Raw genomic sequence first — 12,193 nt, 5'->3', positions numbered from 1 at the left:
ACACAAACTCATCATTTTTATGGCTGCATAGTATTCCATGGTATATATGTGCCACATTTTCCCTGTCCAGTCTATCATCGATGGGCATTTGGGTTGGTTCCAAGTCTTTGCTATTGTAAACAGTGCTGCAATGAACATTCATGTGTATGTGTCCTTATAATAGAATGATTTATAATCCTTTGGATATATACCCAGTAATGGAATTGCTGGGTCAAATGGAATTTCTATTTCTAGGTCCTTGAGGAATTGCCACACTGTCTTCCACAATGGTTGAACTAATTTACACTCCCACCAACAGTGTAAAATTGTTCCTATTCTCCACATACTCTCCATCATCTGTTGTCTCCAGATTTTTTTAATGATCACCATTCTAACTGGCATGAGATGGTATCTCAATGTAGTTTCGATTTGCATTTCTCTAATGACAAGTGATGAGCATTTTTTCATATGTTTCTTGGCCTCATATATGTCTTCTTTTGTATAGTGTCTGTTCATATCTTTTGCCCACTTTTGAATGGGCTTGTTTTTTTTTTCTTGTAAATCTGTTTTAGTTCTTTGTAGATTCTGGATATTAGCCCTTTGTCAGATGCGTAGATTGCAAAATTTTTTTCCCGTTCTGTTGGTTGCTGGTTTACTCTAATGATTGTTTCTTTGGCTGTGCAGAAGATCCAGATTTTAATTAGGTCCCATTTGTCTATTTTGGCTTTTGTTGCCAATGCTTTTGGTGTTTTAGTCATGAAGTCCTTGCCTATGCCTATGTCCTGAATGCTTTTGCCTAGGTTTTCTTCTAGGGTTTTCATGGTGTTAGGTCTTATGTTTAAGACTTTAATCCATCTGGAGTTAATTTTAGTGTAAGGTGTCAGGAAGGAGTCCAGTTTCTGCTTTCTGCACATGGCTAGCCAGTTTTTCCACTACCATTTATTAAACAGGGAATCCTTTCTCCATTGCTTGTTTTTGTGAGGTTTGTCAAAGACCAGATGGTTGTAGATCTGTGGCATTGCCTCCGAGGCCTCTGTTCTGTTCCATTGGTCTATATCTCTGTTTTGGTACCAGTACTGTGCTGTTTTGATTACTGTAGCCTTGTAGTATAGTTTAAAGTCAGGTAGTGTGATGCCTCCAGCTTTTTTTTTTTTGCTTTGTTTTTTTTTGTCTTGGCTATGTGGGCTCTCTTTTGTTTCTGTATGAAGTTTAAGGCGTTTTTTTTCCAGTTCTGTGAAGAAGGTCATTGGTAGCTTGATGGGGATAGTGTTGAATCTATAAATTACTTTGGGCAGTATGGCCATTTTCACGAAATTGATTCTTCCTAACCATGAGCATGGAATATTTCTTGATCTGTTTGTGTCCTCTCTTATTTTGTTGAGCAGTGGTTTGTAGTTCTCCTTGAAGAGGTCCTTTACATTCTTTGTTAGTTGGATTCCTTGGTATTTTATTCTCTTTGTAGCAGTCGTGAATGGCAGTTTGTTCTTGATTTGGCTCTCTTTAAGTCTGTTATTAGTTTATAGGGATACTTGTGATTTTGCACATTGATGATTTTGTATCTTTAATCTCATATTAAAAATGCATGTGGGTGCTGTATTGCTATAAGAAAGGTATAGACTCTAGGAATAGACTCTAATATGATTTGAGAAAATGTGAATTCATTATATGACAACTAAAAGCCAAAGCAAAGTGAAGAACCTAAAGCTGGACGATTTAATGACAGCAAAGGATGGTTTAATTTTTTTTTGGATGGAGTCTCGCTCTGTTGCCTGGCAGGAATACAGTGATGCCATCTCGGCTCACTGCAACTTCTGCCTCCTGGGCTCAAGTGATTCTTCTGCCTCAGCCTCCAGAGTAGCTGGGCCTATAGGTATGTGCCACTATGCCCAGCTAATTTTTGTATTTTTAGTAGAGATGGGGTTTCACCATGCTGGCCAGGATGGTCTCAATCTCCTGACATCATGAACTGCCCACCTCGGCCTCCCAAAGTGCTGGTATTACAGACATGAGCCACTACGCCTGGCTGGTTTAGTATTTGTATAAAGAGATTTGGCTTAAGAAAATTGTCACGATAACAGGAAAAGCAGCTTCTGCTGACCAAGAGGCAGCAAAGTTCCTAGACGCCATTAAGGAAATCATTGAGGAGAAGGAATATCTGCCTGAACAAGTTTTTAAGGCAGATGGAAGTGCCCAGTTTTTGATAAAAGCAAGACAAAAGGCATTTATTAGAAAAGAAAGGCATAAGCACCAGGATTTAAGGCAGGAAGGGATTAGCTCACTGCCCTTATATATAAAGCTGCTAGCAACTCAGCCTTAAGGGAAAGAGATAAACACCAGCTTCCAGTCTTTCAGTTGTACAACAAGAAGGCCTGGACAACAAGAACTGTTTTTCTGGATTGGTGTCATTGATGCTCTGTTCCTGAAGTCAGGAAGCACCTTGCTGTAAGAAACTGCCTTTTAAAGCTGATTTGATATTAGACAATGCCCCGGCCACTCAGAACTCCATGAGTTTAACACCAACATTAATGAAGACTGCTTTTGACTTCTTTTAGAACATGCATCCTTCTATGACATGGGCACAGAAACTAAAGCAAATAGTAGATAAAGCATTAGTACCTACAGAAACATTTTTAGGGAAATGAAAAAGCAAAACGTCAGGCAGAAATTATGATGTATTTCCATAAAGCTACAGGGAGTGTGCCTGCCTCTCCTGCTTCCCCTTTCTACCTCCTCCACTTTTCCATCTCTGCCACCCTTGAGACAGTAAGACCAATTCCTCCTCTTTCTCACACCGCTCAATGGAAATGACAAGGATGAAGACCTTTATGATGTTTCACTTTCACTTAATGAATAGTAAATATATTTTCTCTTCCTTATTATTTTCTTAATAACGTTTTCTTTTCTCTATCTTACTTTATTGTAAGATACAGTATATAATACATAAAACATATAAAATATGTGTGAATAGACTGCTTATTAAATTGGTCAAGCTTCTAATCAACAGTAGGCTCCTAGTAAGTAAGTTTTGGGAACCCCTAACTCCTGAATTGTTCAAGGGTTGACTATATTTGGAATCTCAAAAAAATTTTATGAATGAACAAGGGCAAAAAAATTTGTATCTTAAAGCATTCATTTCTAACTCATTTTTCCTACTTTTTCTCAATGAAATGGGGATGTAAACATTGGCATACCAGGCTTATAAAAATTATATACAAGGCATTTCTGAATAAACTGTTTTGACTAGATTAACTGTATTGTTCAGCCAAAACCCCACTAATATGACAGGTTTGAGTGGCCTTTGGAAATCTCGAATGCTTTAACTTCAACTTTGGTGAAATCAATGTATTCCTTTTGTTGTCTTGTTATCATGTGAATACAGTGATAATTTAGGACTTAATTTACAAGACTAATATAAGGTGCCTGAGAAATTTTATACCATGAATCTTGTGATAATTTTAGTCTTGAAAAATATATGCCATTGCTCAAAGGAAAATATTTAAACTGTTTTAATATGAGTGGCAGACATTGTTTATTGGCACTTAATCTACATCCACCATTCTACTGGTAATACTTTTATCAGACCCTCTTTTTAGCTGAGCTCAAGGGAGTCTTCCCATGGAAGATCTCCAAGAAGCGTTAGAAGACAGAATGGTGGTAGAAGTCAGTCTGCCTCTGCTGCGGCCGAGGTAGAAGAACTAACCGTGGTTGCAGTAGGGTTGTACTTCCTGTTTAGTCCTTTGGTGGCACCAGCAGCAAGTATCGTCCTTTGGGCTCTTGCAATGGCACTGGAAGCTGCTGGATCTCTAGGCAATATCCCCCTCTCTCTTATGCATCCTTAGAACTTCCAACACTTTTCTAGTTTCTTGCATAGTTCAATTTCAAAAATTTAACTATGGAGAGTTAAATTTTTCTCTCCATAAGCTATACACATTGTTTTCTGTTTACCTCCCTGAATACTGGCTGATAAAAACCGGAATTCCTTAAAACTAAAATCATGATTTTTCTATATCTATAGAAAAGTGTTTTTCTATGATTTCTGAGTGTGGGCTTGATGCTCTAGTTTCTCTACCTATTGGTCTTCTAAAGAAATGATTTGGTCTTTTTTAAGGTCATATATTTAACTACACAGATATTTTTATGTAATCAAATAGTCTTCAACCTTATTCTAGTTTATATTGTATATACATATACCACACTTTCACTACTTTCCTACTATGTAAGATATATATTTAAGTGTTCTTGATTTAGTTATCTATTGTAGCATAATAAATTACCATTGAATTGAGTGGCTTAAAACAATATTTGTTACCTCACAGTTTCTGTGGGTCAGAAATTCAACATGGCCTAGTTGGGTCCCTTCTTTCTCTGGGATTCTTTGAAGGCTGCAATCGAGGTATTGGCTGGGGCTGTAGTTGCTGGCAGGATTCAGTTCCTCATAAACAAATGGACTGGGTGACTCACTTCCTCGTTTCTTATTATCCAGAAGCTGCTCTTAGTTTCTTGCCACATGGGTTTCTTCATAGGAGAGCTCACAAAATGGTGGCTGGCTTCATGACAGAAAGCAAGACAGGAGAGAAGAGGAGAAAAGAGAAAGAGAAAGAGAGGTGTCAGGCTCTTTTATAGCCTAATCTTGTAAGTGACATCTCGTCACTTTTTTCATAATGTATTTGGTAGAAGCCAGTCACTATGTGCAGTCCATATTCAAGAGAGGAGGGATTACACAAGCACTTGAATGACAGAAGGCAGGGATTGTTTGAGCCATTTCAGAAGGAGCCAACAACATTACTTTCCTAAATAAATGGTGAATTTCTTGCTTCCTCCTTTAGTTAAATATTGATGAAAGTTGGGCTTGTGTATGGTATAGAGACAATCTATTTAGTTTCAGTGACTGAACACATAAACTTATAAGTAGTAATAACAGACAGCAGAGAAAATAAAGCCACCTTTCTTTTTTACCCTGGAATATAAATTTATGTCTTGTGATTGCAGTTAAAAGATCATTAGTTTTTACTAAAATCACCACATCAATAAATCACCTTAGCTATTACCAGTATATCTGAGAGATTTTCTTTTGTTACAAAGGAAATTTAAGATCTTCAAGTCAAACTTCACTCTGGGATTTGTCCTCTAATGGCTATAGAAATAGAAAATGTGCCACCTGCAGACTTTTTGATAAACCGATCCCCATTTCTGCTGGGCGTGGATATGTCTGCTTTTAAAGGGATCTTTTAAAATTGCATCATGCTTGCACTTCAGTCTCTTCCCTAAATCCTGATAAATAGCAAAGTGCTCAGTTTGGATGGGGGCACGTTTCTACTGTTAAAGATGTTCACACGGAACCCCCGTGCTATCTCTTAGAAGTCCTGCCAATGCTTTCATCATTTCAAATCTAAAAAGGGCTTAAAGTGACTTCGTTAAAACCCTCTCTATGAAAAGCTAAAATCCTTCAGTAAGTCAGAATGAGACGTACAGCTATATAAAAACACAAGAGTTACATGATTTTCCACGTAGGAAATGTGTTAGCTATGTTTTACAGTATTATGTTTGAAGAAGAAAGTTTTAATATAAATTTGATATATCAGAGATATCACCGCACACATTTTAATTATACACATAAAAATTTGGTGCAAGCATTTGCCCTGCATGAATGCAGAGACAGGATTACGTAGCCAGTTTAATTTGAAGAGCAGTGGTCAAACCAATACCCTAAAAAATCTGTACAGTAGTTCCCTCTTATCTGCTGGGAATATGTTCCAAGACCCCCAGTGGATTCCTGAAACCAGGGATAGTACCAAATCTTCTATATATACTTATGTTTTTCAATCTGTTAACTAACATGGCTACAAGTGACCAGTGGACAGGGAGGTTATACAGTGTGGATGTGCTGGACAAAGAGAAAATTCATGTGGGGTGGAGTGGAGACAGAACAGGATAGTGTGGGATTTTATCATGCTCTTCAGAATGGTGCACAATTTACAATTTATAAATTACTTATTTCTGTAATTTTCCATTTAATATCTCTAGACCATGGATGGCCGTGGATAACAAACCATGGAAAATGAAACTGGGTGAGGCGGAAATACTGTATTTCCAGTTTCTGTCATTTAAGAGGCAACCCTCTGGATGAATTCATTGTCTCCTTTGCAAATGCAAATGTCTCTGGATAAAGAAAACAAGTAGTAAGTGATTTTCGGAATCTAGTATCTTTGGGTAATTTAATCATTTTCTTTTCCTATAGGACTATTCTTGACAGATGGCAGAAGGTGAAGGGAAGGGAGCTGATTACTTTCCTCAGACAACGAAGAGTGAGACTCATGGGGCAGGTAGGTCATTAGAGGTGGATGGCACACTAAAGGGAGATGAGTCAGGCATTTGTTTCCATGTTGGATACTGTGTTAAGAGTGATATACACATTGCATAATTCAATCCCACATCTGTCTTGCATGGCTAGATGGGGCAAAGCTGGGGTTCAAGTCCAGCTCTGACTCTAAAGGCCATGCTCTTTTCATCACACTTTCTCAGAATAATTCTGCATGTGAGGTGTGAAGCCCCAAAGATAGAATTGGCAACTTATTTTGTTAAGTGTATGTAAGTTTAAAGCCAGAGTGAGAGAGCCATCCCACATTAGAAATAAAATGTCTGCATTACTGCCTTAGAGAAAAAAGAAAAGCTACTCACATTTGGATCCACTTCCCTTTCCCAGGGAAAATAATTTGTTTGGTTTTTGTAAATTTTCTGTCTTGCATGGTCTAGGCCATTTGGCATAGATGGCTCAGGGAATGGTGAGGGGCCACATTTGCTTCTGTGATTCCTCTCCTTCCTGCAATTGTCAGACCAAACTATGTCCTCAGAGGCAGAAGCAAACAATAATTGATGCTTATATAATAATCCTGAGACATCAATCAAATGTCAAATTGTGTTCATTGGCTTATATATAAGAAGGCAAAAATATGCATCCCATATTTCAGAAATAATTTTAATATGTTTACTTTTCTAAACATTGGTACTTAAATACATCAATGTTAACTCATGCTTTGACATATTGCTTAATTATAAAAAATGTCTACGAGGCACTTGGCTAGATTCTCATCCTCAAAGATTACTACTTTTGCTCATTTAAAAAGTATTTATCAGAGCTGGCTGGCAAGATGGCCGAATAGGAACAGCTCTGGTGTGCAGCTCCCAGCGAGACTGATGCAGAAGGCAAGTGATCTCTGCATTTCAACTGAGGTACATGATTCATCTTATTGGGACTGGTTGGAAAATGAGTGCAGCCCAAGGAGGGCAAGCTGAAACAGGGTGGGTTGCTGCCTCATCTGGAAGCGCAAGGGGCTGGGGAACTCCCTCTCCTAGCCAAGGGAAGCCAGTAGGGACTGTCCCCTCCACTCTGGCACAGATACTGTGCTTTTCCCACAGTCTTCACAACCCACAGACCAGGAGAATCCCTCTAGTGCCTACAACACTAGGGCCCTGGGTTTCCTGCACAAAACTGGGCAGCCGTTTGGAAAGGCACTGAGCTAGCCACAGCAGTTTTTGTTTTCATAGCCTAGTGGCCCCTGGAACACCAGCAAGACAGAACCGTTCACTCCCCAGGAAAGGGGGCTGAAGCCAGGGAGCCAAGTGATCTGGCTCAGCAGGTCCCCCTGTGATGAAGACCAGGAAACTAAGATTCACTGGTTTGAAATTCTCACAGGCAGCACAGCAGTCTGAGTTTGACCTGGGACTTCTGAGCTAGGTCGGGAGAGGAGCGTCCACCATTGCTGAGGCTCAAGTAGGCATTTTTAACATCACAGTTGGGAAGTTTGAACTGGACAGAGCTCATGGAAGCTCACCAAGGCTTCTGCAGGCAGACTGTGTCACTAGACTCCCTCCTCACTGGGCAGGGTATCTCTGAAAAAAGGCAGCAGCCCATCAGGGACTTCTAAATAAAGCCCACATGTTCCTGGGACAGAGCAGCTGGGAAAAGGGGTGGTTGTGGGTACAGCATTAGCAGTATTAAATGTCCCAGCTGTGCAGCTCTGAAGAGAGCAGTGGATCTCCCATCACAGTGTTGGAGCACTGATGAGGAACAGACTGCCTCCTCAAGTGGCTCCCTGCCCTCTGTGTATCCTGACTGGGAGACACTTCCCAGAAGCAGCCAGCAGACACCTCATACAGGAGAGCTCTGGCTGGCATCTGGCAGGTACTCTTCTGGGATGAAGTTACCAGAGGAAGGAACAGGCAGTAATCTTTGCTGTTGTGCAGTGAGCCCTTGCTGGTGATTCCCAGGCAAGCAGGATCTAAACTGGACCTCAAACAAACTCCAGCAGACCTGCAGCTGAGGGGCCTGACTGTTAGAAGAAAACCTAACAAACAAACAGAAAGAAATAGTTTTGACATCAACAGAAAGGACATCCATTCAGAGAACCCATCCAAAGGTCACTGACTTCAAAGACCAAAGGTAGATAAATTCATAAAGATGGGAAGAAACCAGCACAAAAAGGCTGAAAATTCCAAAAACCAGAACACCTCTTCTCCTCCAAAGGATCACAACTTCTTGCCAGCAAGAGAATGAAACTGGACAGAAAGGAAGTTTGATGAATTGACAGAAGCAGGCTTCAGAAGGTGGGTAATAACAAACTACTCCGACCTAAAGGACCATGTTCTAACCCAATGCAAGGAAGCTAAGAGCTTTGAAAAAAGTTCAGACAAAATGCTGACTAGAATAACCAGTTTAGAGAACAACATAATTGACCTGATGGAACTGAAAAACACAGTACGAGGACTTCATGAAGCATACACAAGTTTCAATAGCCAAATCGATTAAGCAGAAGAAAGGATATCAGAGATTGAAGATCAACTCAATGAAATAAAGTGAGAAGATAAGATTAGAGAAAAAAGAGCAAAAAGAAATGAACAAAGTCTCCAAGAAATATGGGATTACGTGCAAAGACCAAATCTACATTTGATGAGCGTACCTGAAAGTGAAGGGGAGAATGAAACCAAGTTGGCAAACACTCTTCAGGATATTATTCAGGAGAAATTCCCCAGCCCAGCAAGGCAAGCCAACTTTCATATTCAGGAAATACAGAGAACACCACAAAGATACTCCTCAAGAACAGCAACCCCAAGACACATAATAGCCATATTTACCAGGGCTGAGATGAAGGAAAAAATGCTAAGGGCAGCCAGAGAGAAAGGTTACCCATAAAAGGAAGCCCTTCAGACTCACAGCAGAAACCCTACCAGCCAGAATAGGGTGGGTGCCAATTTTAAAATCCTTTAGGAAAAGAATTTTTAACCCAGAATTTCATAGCCAGACAAACTAAGCTTCATAAGCAAAGGAGAAATAAAATCTTTTAGGGACAAAAAACTACTGAGAGATTTTGTCACCATGAGACCTGCCTTACAAGAGCTCCTGAGGAAGCACTAAACATGGAAAGGAAAAATTGGTGCCAGCCACTGCGAAAACAGCACTTGTAAAGACCATCTACACTATGAAGACACTGCATCAACTAACAGGGAAAATAACCAGCTGGTATCATAATGGCAGGATCAAATTCCCACATAACAATAATGAACCTTAAATGTAAATGGGCTAAATGCGTCAATTAAAATACACAGACTGGCAAATTGGATAAAGACTCAAGACCCATTAATGTGCTGTATTCAGGAGACCCATCTTATGTACAATGACACACACAGGTTCGAAGAAAAAGGATTGGAGGAAGATTTACCAAGCAAATGGAAAGAAAAAAAAAAGCAGAGGTTGCAATCCTAGTCTCTGATAGAACAGACTTTAAAGTAACAAAGATCAAAAGAGAGAAAGAAGGGTATTACATAATGGTAAAGGGATCAATGCTACAAGAAGAGCTATCTATCCTAAATATATGTGCACCCAATACAGAAGTACTCAGATTCATAAAGCAAGTTCTTAGATAACCTACAAAGAGACTTAGACTCCTAAACAATAATAGTGGGAGACTTTAACACCCCACTGTCAATATTAGATCAATGAGACAGAAAATTAACAAGGATATGCAGGACTTGAACTCAGATCTGGACCAGGTGAACCTAACAGACATCTACAGAACTCTCCATGCATAATCAACAGAATATACATTCTTCTTAGCACCACATAGCACTTATTTTAAAATCCACCACATAATTGGAAGTAAACACCCCTCAGCAGATGCAAAAAAATGGGAATCATAACATTGCCTCTCAGACTGCAGTGAAATCAAATTAGGACTCAGGATTAAGAAACTCACTCAAAACCATACAACTACATGGAAACTGAACAACCAGCTTCTGAATTACTACTGGATAAATAATGAAATGAAGGCAGAAATAAAGATGTTATTTGAAAACAATGAGAACCCAGACACAATGTACCAGAATCTCTGGGACATCAGTGTGTAGAGGAAAATGTATAGCACTAAATGCCCACAAGAGAAAGGAGGAAAGATCTAAAATTGACACCCTAATGTCACAATTAAAAGAACTACAGACACAAGAACAAACATATTCAAAAGCCAGAAGAAGACAAACTAAAAGCAGAACTGAAGGAGATTGAGACACAAAAAACCCTTCAAAAAATCAATCCAGGGCTGGTTTTAAAAAGTTACCACTAGCCAGACTAATGAAGAAAAGAGAGAGGAATCAAATAGATGCAATAAAAAAATGATTAAGGAGATATCACCACTGATCCCACAGAAATACAAACTACCATCAGAGAATGCTATAGACACATCTATGCAAATAAACTAGAAAATGTAGAAGAAATGGATAAATTTCTGGACAAATACACTCTCCCAAGACTAAACCAGGAAGAAGACAAATCCCTGAAGAGACCAATACAAGGTCTGAAATTTAGGCAGTAATTAATAACCTACCAACCAAAAAAAGTCCAGGATCAGATGGGTTGACAGTCAAATTCTGCCAGGGTACAAAGAGGAGACCAACATCATCCTGATACCAAAACCTGGCAGAGAACCACTGAAAAAGAAAATTTCAGGCCAATATCCCTGGTGAACACTGATGCTAAAATCCTTAATAAAATACTGGCAAATTGAATCTAACAGTACATCAAAAAGTTTATCCATCATGATCTTGTTGGCTTCATCCCTGAAATGCAAGGCAGGTTCAACATACGCAAGTCAACAACTGGTAATCCATCACATAAACAGAACCAAAGACAAAAACCACATGATTATCTCAAGAGTTGAAGTTCTTCAACACAATTCAACAGCCCTTTATGCTAAAAAATCTCAATAAACTAGATAGTGATGGAATGTATCTCCAAAAAATAAGAGCTATTTATGAAAAACCCACAGCCAATATCATACTGAATGGGCAAAAACTGCAAGCATTCCGTTTGAGAACGAGCACAACACAAGGATGCCCTCTCACCACTCCTATTCAACACAGTATTGGAAGTTCTGGCCAGGGCAATCAGGCTGGAGAAAGAAGTACAGGGTATTGAAACAGGAAGATAGGAAGTCAAATTATCCCTGTTTGCAGATGACATGATTGTATATTTAGAAAACTCCACTGTCTCAGCCTAAAATCTCCTTAAGTTGATATGCAACTTCAGCAAAGCCTCAGGACACAAAATCAATGTGCAAAAATCACCAGCATTCCTATACACAATAATAGACAAACAGAGAGCCAAATCACAAGTGAACGCCCATTCACAATTGCTACAAAGAGAATAAAATGCCTAGGAATACAACTAACAAGAAATATGAAGGACCTCTTCAAGGAGAACTACAAACCACTGCTCAATGAAATAAGAGAGGACACAAACAGATGAAAAAATAGTACATGCTAATGGTTAGGAAGACTCTTTATTGTAAAAATGGCCATACTGCCCAAAGTAATTTATAGATTCAGTGTTATCCCCTAAAAGCAAAAAAAAAAAAAAAAAAAAAAACAAGCTCACATAGCCAAGATAATCATAAGCAAAAGAACAAAGCTGGAAGCATCATGCTACTTGACCTCAAACTATACTACAAGGCTACAGTAATTAAAACAACATGGTACTGGTAGCAAAACAGAGATAGAGACCAGTAGAACAGAACAGAGGCCTAAGAAATAATGCCACACATCTGAAACCATCTAATTTTTGACAAACCAGACAAAAAACAAGCAATGGGGAAACGATTCTCTATTTAATAAATGGTGTTGGGAAAACTGGCTAGCTATATGCAGAAAACTGAAACTGGATCCCTTC

General features: G+C 39.1%; 1 long non-coding RNA gene across 1 annotated transcript; it reads left to right on the top strand.

Annotated features, from left to right (window-relative positions):
* The first annotated feature begins 4,363 nt into the window (after window positions 1–4,363).
* Window positions 4,364–7,136, top strand: LOC116560413. The gene is made up of 3 exons (XR_004272962.1): window positions 4,364–4,611; window positions 6,218–6,302; window positions 7,104–7,136. It is a non-coding gene; the product is annotated as an uncharacterized LOC116560413 (long non-coding RNA).
* The last annotated feature ends 5,057 nt before the right edge of the window (window positions 7,137–12,193 follow it).

This window comes from Sapajus apella, unplaced genomic scaffold (genome assembly GCF_009761245.1).
Source record: "Sapajus apella isolate SASKATOON/1434 unplaced genomic scaffold, GSC_monkey_1.0 scaffold26, whole genome shotgun sequence".
NCBI lineage: Eukaryota > Metazoa > Chordata > Mammalia > Primates > Cebidae > Sapajus > Sapajus apella.
Note: the sequence above shows the minus strand (reverse complement) of the source record. Positions and strands in the feature narration are given on the sequence as shown.